The 12,701-nt window shown below is 46.4% G+C and overlaps 6 non-coding genes across 6 annotated transcripts; all 6 read right to left on the bottom strand.

Annotated features, from left to right (window-relative positions):
* Positions 1 to 274: 274 nt before the first annotated feature.
* Positions 275 to 465, bottom strand: LOC130341871 (U2 spliceosomal RNA). Its single transcript, XR_008881631.1, has one exon. It is a non-coding gene; the product is annotated as a U2 spliceosomal RNA (small nuclear RNA).
* A 2,102-nt stretch (positions 466 to 2,567) lies between these two features.
* LOC130341941 (U2 spliceosomal RNA) lies at positions 2,568 to 2,759 on the bottom strand. The gene has a single exon (XR_008881691.1). It is a non-coding gene; the product is annotated as a U2 spliceosomal RNA (small nuclear RNA).
* A 2,082-nt stretch (positions 2,760 to 4,841) lies between these two features.
* LOC130341927 (U2 spliceosomal RNA) lies at positions 4,842 to 5,032 on the bottom strand. Its single transcript, XR_008881678.1, has one exon. It is a non-coding gene; the product is annotated as a U2 spliceosomal RNA (small nuclear RNA).
* Positions 5,033 to 7,125: 2,093 nt separating this feature from the next.
* On the bottom strand, positions 7,126 to 7,316 carry LOC130341926 (U2 spliceosomal RNA). The gene has a single exon (XR_008881677.1). It is a non-coding gene; the product is annotated as a U2 spliceosomal RNA (small nuclear RNA).
* A 2,086-nt stretch (positions 7,317 to 9,402) lies between these two features.
* On the bottom strand, positions 9,403 to 9,593 carry LOC130341924 (U2 spliceosomal RNA). The gene has a single exon (XR_008881675.1). It is a non-coding gene; the product is annotated as a U2 spliceosomal RNA (small nuclear RNA).
* A 2,094-nt stretch (positions 9,594 to 11,687) lies between these two features.
* LOC130341923 (U2 spliceosomal RNA) lies at positions 11,688 to 11,878 on the bottom strand. The gene has a single exon (XR_008881674.1). It is a non-coding gene; the product is annotated as a U2 spliceosomal RNA (small nuclear RNA).
* Positions 11,879 to 12,701: the final 823 nt, after the last annotated feature.

The following is a 12,701-nucleotide window of genomic DNA, read 5'->3' as shown; positions in this document are numbered from 1 at the left end:
GCTGCCTATCATGTCATGCCCTACCTGCACAGGTGTGCTGGCTACTCAAATGATCCAATTAAGGAGGCCATTTAGTCAGCAGCAGCAGAAGTCCTGTGCCTGGACGCTCCAACAGCGGCCAGACACAAGCAGAAGCAGAAGCAGCAGAAGCAGCAGCAGCACCACCTTTTGTTTTTTGGCTGCAGCAGCAGCAAGGCCCACAGGGCTGGCTAGCTGGCTAGCCAGCAAGCAGGTAGCAATGAAAGTAGGAATCTTTCTTTTTAACCCTGTAAGGGGGTGGTGCGCTGTACCCGAAGATACTGCCATATCGGGTCAATGCATAGGGCGACGGAAGCAAGCTTCGAAATCGGCCCCCGTTCTCAAAAATCCATTTAATAAATGGTCCCCAGATAGGGGACGTATCAGATATTAAACTGATAAGAACAGATACTACACTTGATCTTAGCCAAAAGGCCGAGAAGCGATAACCGTGAAAGGGGCGGGCCCAACAAGGTGCCCTTCATGGGCACTATCACTGCTTGCTGTCAGGGAGGCTGCCAGACAATTTTCCATGCACACTCTGGGCTGGGGGGCAGTCAACCACTAGTACACACAGCAGAACCTAAACCCATACCATTATTGCTAAGCAGCAAGACAGGGGCCCATTGCACTCCCACGGGGCCTTTTTAAATGCAATCCATAACCCGGATTTGCCAGGAACCCTTCTTACTCCTCCTACTTGCATGTGACACTGGGCTTAGGATCTGCATAGGAAACACACACACAAGCACACACCTACCTTTGTTGCCTGCAGATGCCTCCTTGGCTGTCCCCAAACGGTATCAAACCAACACCCACGGGAAGCTGTAAGCATAGAGGACATGCCTGCACCCCATTGGACTTACCTGTGTGGGTTAAACCCGGGTTATTTGACAACCTATGGCGGTGATGGTTCTGCTCAGGCAGAGCAGTGCTGATGCTCCTCATAAAGCTGTCGCTGCTGTGAAGGTTCTAGGTGACATCACAAATCCCTATGGTTACATACACAACAAAGCTGGGTTGTTGTTGTTTACACTCTGCAAGGCCTGTGGAAGTGAGTGACATCATAGCACTGTAGTTCTGAGGGTTCTAGATGGATGCAACAATCTCCTGTTGCTTCTATGAAGGCCATAATAGACGACATCACCAAACAGCTCCATAGTCACATACACAGCAAAGGAGAGATGTTGTTTACACCTAGTGATGTCAGTGGTATTGAGTGACATCACAGCACAGTGCTAAGGCTCCTGGGCCTGGACACAGCAGCGGCTGCAATATCTCAACGGAGAATACGTTTATATATATGTGTGTGTGTGCGCGTATATATATATATATATATATATATATATATATATATATATATTTCTCCGCCGAAATCACTTTTAAACCCATTTCCACCTTTTTTTCCCTTCTCTTCCTCTTACTTTTTTTTCACGTTTTTTTACGTTTTTCTCCTTTTCGCCTCTTTTCTGGGCGTATTATTCTTCTTTTTCTTCTTTTTTTTCGTCTAATGCATACCCCATCAGTGCAGCAATGCTTATTCAATACCGCCAGCAGATGGAGACACTGGGGGATAATTTTCTAAGGATTTATACTGATTTTTCCTGTCTGAATTTGTCGCACAGAAAGTTGCAGGCCAAATATGTGTGACATTTCTGCGACTTTAGCTTCTAGAGCATTTTTACAACATTATACATAGGTGCTGAATACATAAAAAGCGACTGTTCAGCGACAGACAAGTCGCATCGGCTGAAAGTAGGCCAGAATGTCAGTCCATGTTGGAGCAGGTTTAGATACAGTCTAAAGTATAGATCTCAAAGTCTGTGCACAGAATTTAGCAAGGGCCTCGCACCTTCTGATGCATCAGGTAGGTGCACAATAGCATAGCCTAACCCTCTGTACTTTGGTCTATATTGATGCGGGACATAGACAGCCAGCTGATGACCAATCCATTAGTGCAATGGATGGCTGGAAGCAATGGCTGGAAGCATTTGTCTTTGCCTTTGCAATACCACAGAAGCAATGCATGGTCAATGTACAGCAATGACACACCTGTGTGAACAGCCAGGAGACCCCCCCCCCCCCCATGTTATGTTACATAGTTACATAGTTAGTACGGTCGAAAAAAGACATATGTCCATCAAGTTCAACCAGGGAATTAAGGGGTAGGGGTGTGGCGCGATATTGGGGAAGGGATGAGATTTTATATTTCTTCATAAGCATTAATCTTATTTTGTCAATTAGGAACATTCAGCACCCACCCGCTATCAAGGCAGCTGCCTATCATGTCATGCCCTACCTGCACAGGTGTGCTGGCTACTCAAATGATCCAATTAAGGAGGCCATTTAGTCAGCAGCAGCAGAAGTCCTGTGCCTGGACGCTCCAACAGCGGCCAGACACAAGCAGAAGCAGAAGCAGCAGAAGCAGCAGCAGCACCACCTTTTGTTTTTTGGCTGCAGCAGCAGCAAGGCCCACAGGGCTGGCTAGCTGGCTAGCCAGCAAGCAGGTAGCAATGAAAGTAGGAATCTTTCTTTTTAACCCTGTAAGGGGGTGGTGCACTGTACCCGAAGATACTGCCATATCGGGTCAATGCATAGGGCGACGGAAGCAAGCTTCGAAATCGGCCCCCGTTCTCAAAAATCCATTTAAATATATGGTCCCCAGATAGGGGACGTATCAGATATTAAACTGATAAGAACAGATACTACACTTGATCTTAGCCAAAAGGCCGAGAAGCGATAACCGTGAAAGGGGCGGGCCCAACAAGGTGCCCTTCATGGGCACTATCACTGCTTGCTGTCAGGGAGGCTGCCAGACAATTTTCCATGCACACTCTGGGCTGGGGGGCAGTCAACCACCAGTACACACAGCAGAACCTAAACCCATACCATTATTGCTAAGCAGCAAGACAGGGGCCCATTGCACTCCCACGGGGCCTTTTTAAATGCAATCCATAACCCGGATTTGCCAGGAACCCTTCTTACTCCTCCTACTTGCATGTGACACTGGGCTTAGGATCTGCATAGGAAACACACACACAAGCACACACCTACCTTTGTTGCCTGCAGATGCCTCCTTGGCTGTCCCCAAACGGTATCAAACCAACACCCACGGGAAGCTGTAAGCATAGAGGACATGCCTGCACCCCATTGGACTTACCTGTGTGGGTTAAACCCGGGTTATTTGACAACCTATGGCGGTGATGGTTCTGCTCAGGCAGAGCAGTGCTGATGCTCCTCATAAAGCTGTCGCTGCTGTGAAGGTTCTAGGTGACATCACAAATCCCTATGGTTACATACACAACAAAGCTGGGTTGTTGTTGTTTACACTCTGCAAGGCCTGTGGAAGTGAGTGACATCATAGCACTGTAGTTCTGAGGGTTCTAGATGGATGCAACAATCTCCTGTTGCTTCTATGAAGGCCATAATAGACGACATCACCAAACAGCTCCATAGTCACATACACAGCAAAGGAGAGATGTTGTTTACACCTAGTGATGTCAGTGGTATTGAGTGACATCACAGCACAGTGCTAAGGCTCCTGGGCCTGGACACAGCAGCGGCTGCAATATCTCAACGGAGAATACGTTTATATATATGTGTGTGTGTGCGCGTATATATATATATATATATATATATATATATATATATATATATATATTCTCCGCCGAAATCACTTTTAAACCCATTTCCACCTTTTTTTCCCTTCTCTTCCTCTTACTTTTTTTTCACGTTTTTTTACGTTTTTCTCCTTTTCGCCTCTTTTCTGGGCGTATTATTCTTCTTTTTCTTCTTTTTTTTCGTCTAATGCATACCCCATCAGTGCAGCAATGCTTATTCAATACCGCCAGCAGATGGAGACACTGGGGGATAATTTTCTAAGGATTTATACTGATTTTTCCTGTCTGAATTTGTCGCACAGAAAGTTGCAGGCCAAATATGTGTGACATTTCTGCGACTTTAGCTTCTAGAGCATTTTTACAACATTATACATAGGTGCTGAATACATAAAAAGCGACTGTTCAGCGACAGACAAGTCGCATCGGCTGAAAGTAGGCCAGAATGTCAGTCCATGTTGGAGCAGGTTTAGATACAGTCTAAAGTATAGATCTCAAAGTCTGTGCACAGAATTTAGCAAGGGCCTCGCACCTTCTGATGCATCAGGTAGGTGCACAATAGCATAGCCTAACCCTCTGTACTTTGGTCTATATTGATGCGGGACATAGACAGCCAGCTGATGACCAATCCATTAGTGCAATGGATGGCTGGAAGCATTTGTCTTTGCCTTTGCAATACCACAGAAGCAATGCATGGTCAATGTACAGCAATGACACACCTGTGTGAACAGCCAGGAGACCCCCCCCCCCCCCCCATGTTATGTTACATAGTTACATAGTTAGTACGGTCGAAAAAAGACATATGTCCATCAAGTTCAACCAGGGAATTAAGGGGTAGGGGTGTGGCGCGATATTGGGGAAGGGATGAGATTTTATATTTCTTCATAAGCATTAATCTTATTTTGTCAATTAGGAACATTCAGCACCCACCCGCTATCAAGGCAGCTGCCTATCATGTCATGCCCTACCTGCACAGGTGTGCTGGCTACTCAAATGATCCAATTAAGGAGGCCATTTAGTCAGCAGCAGCAGAAGTCCTGTGCCTGGACGCTCCAACAGCGGCCAGACACAAGCAGAAGCAGAAGCAGCAGAAGCAGCAGCAGCACCACCTTTTGTTTTTTGGCTGCAGCAGCAGCAAGGCCCACAGGGCTAGCCAGCAAGCAGGTAGCAATGAAAGTAGGAATCTTTCTTTTTAACCCTGTAAGGGGGTGGTGCACTGTACCCGAAGATACTGCCATATCGGGTCAATGCATAGGGCGACGGAAGCAAGCTTCGAAATCGGCCCCCGTTCTCAAAAATCCATTTAATATATGGTCCCCAGATAGGGGACGTATCAGATATTAAACTGATAAGAACAGATACTACACTTGATCTTAGCCAAAAGGCCGAGAAGCGATAACCGTGAAAGGGGCGGGCCCAACAAGGTGCCCTTCATGGGCACTATCACTGCTTGCTGTCAGGGAGGCTGCCAGACAATTTTCCATGCACACTCTGGGCTGGGGGGCAGTCAACCACCAGTACACACAGCAGAACCTAAACCCATACCATTATTGCTAAGCAGCAAGACAGGGGCCCATTGCACTCCCACGGGGCCTTTTTAAATGCAATCCATAACCCGGATTTGCCAGGAACCCTTCTTACTCCTCCTACTTGCATGTGACACTGGGCTTAGGATCTGCATAGGAAACACACACACAAGCACACACCTACCTTTGTTGCCTGCAGATGCCTCCTTGGCTGTCCCCAAACGGTATCAAACCAACACCCACGGGAAGCTGTAAGCATAGAGGACATGCCTGCACCCCATTGGACTTACCTGTGTGGGTTAAACCCGGGTTATTTGACAACCTATGGCGGTGATGGTTCTGCTCAGGCAGAGCAGTGCTGATGCTCCTCATAAAGCTGTCGCTGCTGTGAAGGTTCTAGGTGACATCACAAATCCCTATGGTTACATACACAACAAAGCTGGGTTGTTGTTGTTTACACTCTGCAAGGCCTGTGGAAGTGAGTGACATCATAGCACTGTAGTTCTGAGGGTTCTAGATGGATGCAACAATCTCCTGTTGCTTCTATGAAGGCCATAATAGACGACATCACCAAACAGCTCCATAGTCACATACACAGCAAAGGAGAGATGTTGTTTACACCTAGTGATGTCAGTGGTATTGAGTGACATCACAGCACAGTGCTAAGGCTCCTGGGCCTGGACACAGCAGCGGCTGCAATATCTCAACGGAGAATACGTTTATATATATGTGTGTGTGTGCGCGTATATATATATATATATATATATATATATATATATATATATATATATTCTCCGCCGAAATCACTTTTAAACCCATTTCCACCTTTTTTTCCCTTCTCTTCCTCTTACTTTTTTTTCACGTTTTTTTACGTTTTTCTCCTTTTCGCCTCTTTTCTGGGCGTATTATTCTTCTTTTTCTTCTTTTTTTTCGTCTAATGCATACCCCATCAGTGCAGCAATGCTTATTCAATACCGCCAGCAGATGGAGACACTGGGGGATAATTTTCTAAGGATTTATACTGATTTTTCCTGTCTGAATTTGTCGCACAGAAAGTTGCAGGCCAAATATGTGTGACATTTCTGCGACTTTAGCTTCTAGAGCATTTTTACAACATTATACATAGGTGCTGAATACATAAAAAGCGACTGTTCAGCGACAGACAAGTCGCATCGGCTGAAAGTAGGCCAGAATGTCAGTCCATGTTGGAGCAGGTTTAGATACAGTCTAAAGTATAGATCTCAAAGTCTGTGCACAGAATTTAGCAAGGGCCTCGCACCTTCTGATGCATCAGGTAGGTGCACAATAGCATAGCCTAACCCTCTGTACTTTGGTCTATATTGATGCGGGACATAGACAGCCAGCTGATGACCAATCCATTAGTGCAATGGATGGCTGGAAGCATTTGTCTTTGCCTTTGCAATACCACAGAAGCAATGCATGGTCAATGTACAGCAATGACACACCTGTGTGAACAGCCAGGAGACCCCCCCCCCCCCCCATGTTATGTTACATAGTTACATAGTTAGTACGGTCGAAAAAAGACATATGTCCATCAAGTTCAACCAGGGAATTAAGGGGTAGGGGTGTGGCGCGATATTGGGGAAGGGATGAGATTTTATATTTCTTCATAAGCATTAATCTTATTTTGTCAATTAGGAACATTCAGCACCCACCCGCTATCAAGGCAGCTGCCTATCATGTCATGCCCTACCTGCACAGGTGTGCTGGCTACTCAAATGATCCAATTAAGGAGGCCATTTAGTCAGCAGCAGCAGAAGTCCTGTGCCTGGACGCTCCAACAGCGGCCAGACACAAGCAGAAGCAGAAGCAGCAGAAGCAGCAGCAGCACCACCTTTTGTTTTTTGGCTGCAGCAGCAGCAAGGCCCACAGGGCTGGCTAGCTGGCTAGCCAGCAAGCAGGTAGCAATGAAAGTAGGAATCTTTCTTTTTAACCCTGTAAGGGGGTGGTGCACTGTACCCGAAGATACTGCCATATCGGGTCAATGCATAGGGCGACGGAAGCAAGCTTCGAAATCGGCCCCCGTTCTCAAAAATCCATTTAATATATGGTCCCCAGATAGGGGACGTATCAGATATTAAACTGATAAGAACAGATACTACACTTGATCTTAGCCAAAAGGCCGAGAAGCGATAACCATGAAAGGGGCGGGCCCAACAAGGTGCCCTTCATGGGCACTATCACTGCTTGCTGTCAGGGAGGCTGCCAGACAATTTTCCATGCACACTCTGGGCTGGGGGGCAGTCAACCACCAGTACACACAGCAGAACCTAAACCCATACCATTATTGCTAAGCAGCAAGACAGGGGCCCATTGCACTCCCACGGGGCCTTTTTAAATGCAATCCATAACCCGGATTTGCCAGGAACCCTTCTTACTCCTCCTACTTGCATGTGACACTGGGCTTAGGATCTGCATAGGAAACACACACACAAGCACACACCTACCTTTGTTGCCTGCAGATGCCTCCTTGGCTGTCCCCAAACGGTATCAAACCAACACCCACGGGAAGCTGTAAGCATAGAGGACATGCCTGCACCCCATTGGACTTACCTGTGTGGGTTAAACCCGGGTTATTTGACAACCTATGGCGGTGATGGTTCTGCTCAGGCAGAGCAGTGCTGATGCTCCTCATAAAGCTGTCGCTGCTGTGAAGGTTCTAGGTGACATCACAAATCCCTATGGTTACATACACAACAAAGCTGGGTTGTTGTTGTTTACACTCTGCAAGGCCTGTGGAAGTGAGTGACATCATAGCACTGTAGTTCTGAGGGTTCTAGATGGATGCAACAATCTCCTGTTGCTTCTATGAAGGCCATAATAGACGACATCACCAAACAGCTCCATAGTCACATACACAGCAAAGGAGAGATGTTGTTTACACCTAGTGATGTCAGTGGTATTGAGTGACATCACAGCACAGTGCTAAGGCTCCTGGGCCTGGACACAGCAGCGGCTGCAATATCTCAACGGAGAATACGTTTATATATATGTGTGTGTGTGCGCGTATATATATATATATATATATATATATATATATATATATATATTTCTCCGCCGAAATCACTTTTAAACCCATTTCCACCTTTTTTTCCCTTCTCTTCCTCTTACTTTTTTTTCACGTTTTTTTACGTTTTTCTCCTTTTCGCCTCTTTTCTGGGCGTATTATTCTTCTTTTTCTTCTTTTTTTTCGTCTAATGCATACCCCATCAGTGCAGCAATGCTTATTCAATACCGCCAGCAGATGGAGACACTGGGGGATAATTTTCTAAGGATTTATACTGATTTTTCCTGTCTGAATTTGTCGCACAGAAAGTTGCAGGCCAAATATGTGTGACATTTCTGCGACTTTAGCTTCTAGAGCATTTTTACAACATTATACATAGGTGCTGAATACATAAAAAGCGACTGTTCAGCGACAGACAAGTCGCATCGGCTGAAAGTAGGCCAGAATGTCAGTCCATGTTGGAGCAGGTTTAGATACAGTCTAAAGTATAGATCTCAAAGTCTGTGCACAGAATTTAGCAAGGGCCTCGCACCTTCTGATGCATCAGGTAGGTGCACAATAGCATAGCCTAACCCTCTGTACTTTGGTCTATATTGATGCGGGACATAGACAGCCAGCTGATGACCAATCCATTAGTGCAATGGATGGCTGGAAGCATTTGTCTTTGCCTTTGCAATACCACAGAAGCAATGCATGGTCAATGTACAGCAATGACACACCTGTGTGAACAGCCAGGAGACCCCCCCCCCCATGTTATGTTACATAGTTACATAGTTAGTACGGTCGAAAAAAGACATATGTCCATCAAGTTCAACCAGGGAATTAAGGGGTAGGGGTGTGGCGCGATATTGGGGAAGGGATGAGATTTTATATTTCTTCATAAGCATTAATCTTATTTTGTCAATTAGGAACATTCAGCACCCACCCGCTATCAAGGCAGCTGCCTATCATGTCATGCCCTACCTGCACAGGTGTGCTGGCTACTCAAATGATCCAATTAAGGAGGCCATTTAGTCAGCAGCAGCAGAAGTCCTGTGCCTGGACGCTCCAACAGCGGCCAGACACAAGCAGAAGCAGAAGCAGCAGAAGCAGCAGCAGCACCACCTTTTGTTTTTTGGCTGCAGCAGCAGCAAGGCCCACAGGGCTGGCTAGCTGGCTAGCCAGCAAGCAGGTAGCAATGAAAGTAGGAATCTTTCTTTTTAACCCTGTAAGGGGGTGGTGCACTGTACCCGAAGATACTGCCATATCGGGTCAATGCATAGGGCGACGGAAGCAAGCTTCGAAATCGGCCCCCGTTCTCAAAAATCCATTTAATATATGGTCCCCAGATAGGGGACGTATCAGATATTAAACTGATAAGAACAGATACTACACTTGATCTTAGCCAAAAGGCCGAGAAGCGATAACCGTGAAAGGGGCGGGCCCAACAAGGTGCCCTTCATGGGCACTATCACTGCTTGCTGTCAGGGAGGCTGCCAGACAATTTTCCATGCACACTCTGGGCTGGGGGGCAGTCAACCACCAGTACACACAGCAGAACCTAAACCCATACCATTATTGCTAAGCAGCAAGACAGGGGCCCATTGCACTCCCACGGGGCCTTTTTAAATGCAATCCATAACCCGGATTTGCCAGGAACCCTTCTTACTCCTCCTACTTGCATGTGACACTGGGCTTAGGATCTGCATAGGAAACACACACACAAGCACACACCTACCTTTGTTGCCTGCAGATGCCTCCTTGGCTGTCCCCAAACGGTATCAAACCAACACCCACGGGAAGCTGTAAGCATAGAGGACATGCCTGCACCCCATTGGACTTACCTGTGTGGGTTAAACCCGGGTTATTTGACAACCTATGGCGGTGATGGTTCTGCTCAGGCAGAGCAGTGCTGATGCTCCTCATAAAGCTGTCGCTGCTGTGAAGGTTCTAGGTGACATCACAAATCCCTATGGTTACATACACAACAAAGCTGGGTTGTTGTTGTTTACACTCTGCAAGGCCTGTGGAAGTGAGTGACATCATAGCACTGTAGTTCTGAGGGTTCTAGATGGATGCAACAATCTCCTGTTGCTTCTATGAAGGCCATAATAGACGACATCACCAAACAGCTCCATAGTCACATACACAGCAAAGGAGAGATGTTGTTTACACCTAGTGATGTCAGTGGTATTGAGTGACATCACAGCACAGTGCTAAGGCTCCTGGGCCTGGACACAGCAGCGGCTGCAATATCTCAACGGAGAATACGTTTATATATATGTGTGTGTGTGCGCGTATATATATATATATATATATATATATATATATATATATATATATATATATATTTCTCCGCCGAAATCACTTTTAAACCCATTTCCACCTTTTTTTCCCTTCTCTTCCTCTTACTTTTTTTTCACGTTTTTTTACGTTTTTCTCCTTTTCGCCTCTTTTCTGGGCGTATTATTCTTCTTTTTCTTCTTTTTTTTCGTCTAATGCATACCCCATCAGTGCAGCAATGCTTATTCAATACCGCCAGCAGATGGAGACACTGGGGGATAATTTTCTAAGGATTTATACTGATTTTTCCTGTCTGAATTTGTCGCACAGAAAGTTGCAGGCCAAATATGTGTGACATTTCTGCGACTTTAGCTTCTAGAGCATTTTTACAACATTATACATAGGTGCTGAATACATAAAAAGCGACTGTTCAGCGACAGACAAGTCGCATCGGCTGAAAGTAGGCCAGAATGTCAGTCCATGTTGGAGCAGGTTTAGATACAGTCTAAAGTATAGATCTCAAAGTCTGTGCACAGAATTTAGCAAGGGCCTCGCACCTTCTGATGCATCAGGTAGGTGCACAATAGCATAGCCTAACCCTCTGTACTTTGGTCTATATTGATGCGGGACATAGACAGCCAGCTGATGACCAATCCATTAGTGCAATGGATGGCTGGAAGCATTTGTCTTTGCCTTTGCAATACCACAGAAGCAATGCATGGTCAATGTACAGCAATGACACACCTGTGTGAACAGCCAGGAGACCCCCCCCCATGTTATGTTACATAGTTACATAGTTAGTACGGTCGAAAAAAGACATATGTCCATCAAGTTCAACCAGGGAATTAAGGGGTAGGGGTGTGGCGCGATATTGGGGAAGGGATGAGATTTTATATTTCTTCATAAGCATTAATCTTATTTTGTCAATTAGGAACATTCAGCACCCACCCGCTATCAAGGCAGCTGCCTATCATGTCATGCCCTACCTGCACAGGTGTGCTGGCTACTCAAATGATCCAATTAAGGAGGCCATTTAGTCAGCAGCAGCAGAAGTCCTGTGCCTGGACGCTCCAACAGCGGCCAGACACAAGCAGAAGCAGAAGCAGCAGAAGCAGCAGCAGCACCACCTTTTGTTTTTTGGCTGCAGCAGCAGCAAGGCCCACAGGGCTGGCTAGCTGGCTAGCCAGCAAGCAGGTAGCAATGAAAGTAGGAATCTTTCTTTTTAACCCTGTAAGGGGGTGGTGCACTGTACCCGAAGATACTGCCATATCGGGTCAATGCATAGGGCGACGGAAGCAAGCTTCGAAATCGGCCCCCGTTCTCAAAAATCCATTTAATATATGGTCCCCAGATAGGGGACGTATCAGATATTAAACTGATAAGAACAGATACTACACTTGATCTTAGCCAAAAGGCCGAGAAGCGATAACCGTGAAAGGGGCGGGCCCAACAAGGTGCCCTTCATGGGCACTATCACTGCTTGCTGTCAGGGAGGCTGCCAGACAATTTTCCATGCACACTCTGGGCTGGGGGGCAGTCAACCACCAGTACACACAGCAGAACCTAAACCCATACCATTATTGCTAAGCAGCAAGACAGGGGCCCATTGCACTCCCACGGGGCCTTTTAAAATGCAATCCATAACCCGGATTTGCCAGGAACCCTTCTTACTCCTCCTACTTGCATGTGACACTGGGCTTAGGATCTGCATAGGAAACACACACACAAGCACACACCTACCTTTGTTGCTTGCAGATGCCTCCTTGGCTGTCCCCAAACGGTATCAAACCAACACCCACGGGAAGCTGTAAGCATAGAGGACATGCCTGCACCCCATTGGACTTACCTGTGTGGGTTAAACCCGGGTTATTTGACAACCTATGGCGGTGATGGTTCTGCTCAGGCAGAGCAGTGCTGATGCTCCTCATAAAGCTGTCGCTGCTGTGAAGGTTCTAGGTGACATCACAAATCCCTATGGTTACATACACAACAAAGCTGGGTTGTTGTTGTTTACACTCTGCAAGGCCTGTGGAAGTGAGTGACATCATAGCACTGTAGTTCTGAGGGTTCTAGATGGATGCAACAATCTCCTGTTGCTTCTATGAAGGCCATAATAGACGACATCACCAAACAGCTCCATAGTCACATACACAGCAAAGGAGAGATGTTGTTTACACCTAGTGATGTCAGTGGTATTGAGTGACATCACAGCACAGTGCTAAGGCTCCTGGGCCTGGACACAGCAGCGGC

Source organism: Hyla sarda, unplaced genomic scaffold (genome assembly GCF_029499605.1).
Source record: "Hyla sarda isolate aHylSar1 unplaced genomic scaffold, aHylSar1.hap1 scaffold_630, whole genome shotgun sequence".
NCBI classification, from domain to species: Eukaryota; Metazoa; Chordata; class Amphibia; order Anura; family Hylidae; genus Hyla; species Hyla sarda.
The sequence above is the reverse complement of the archived record's forward strand: the minus strand, read 5'-3'. Positions and strand labels throughout refer to the sequence as shown.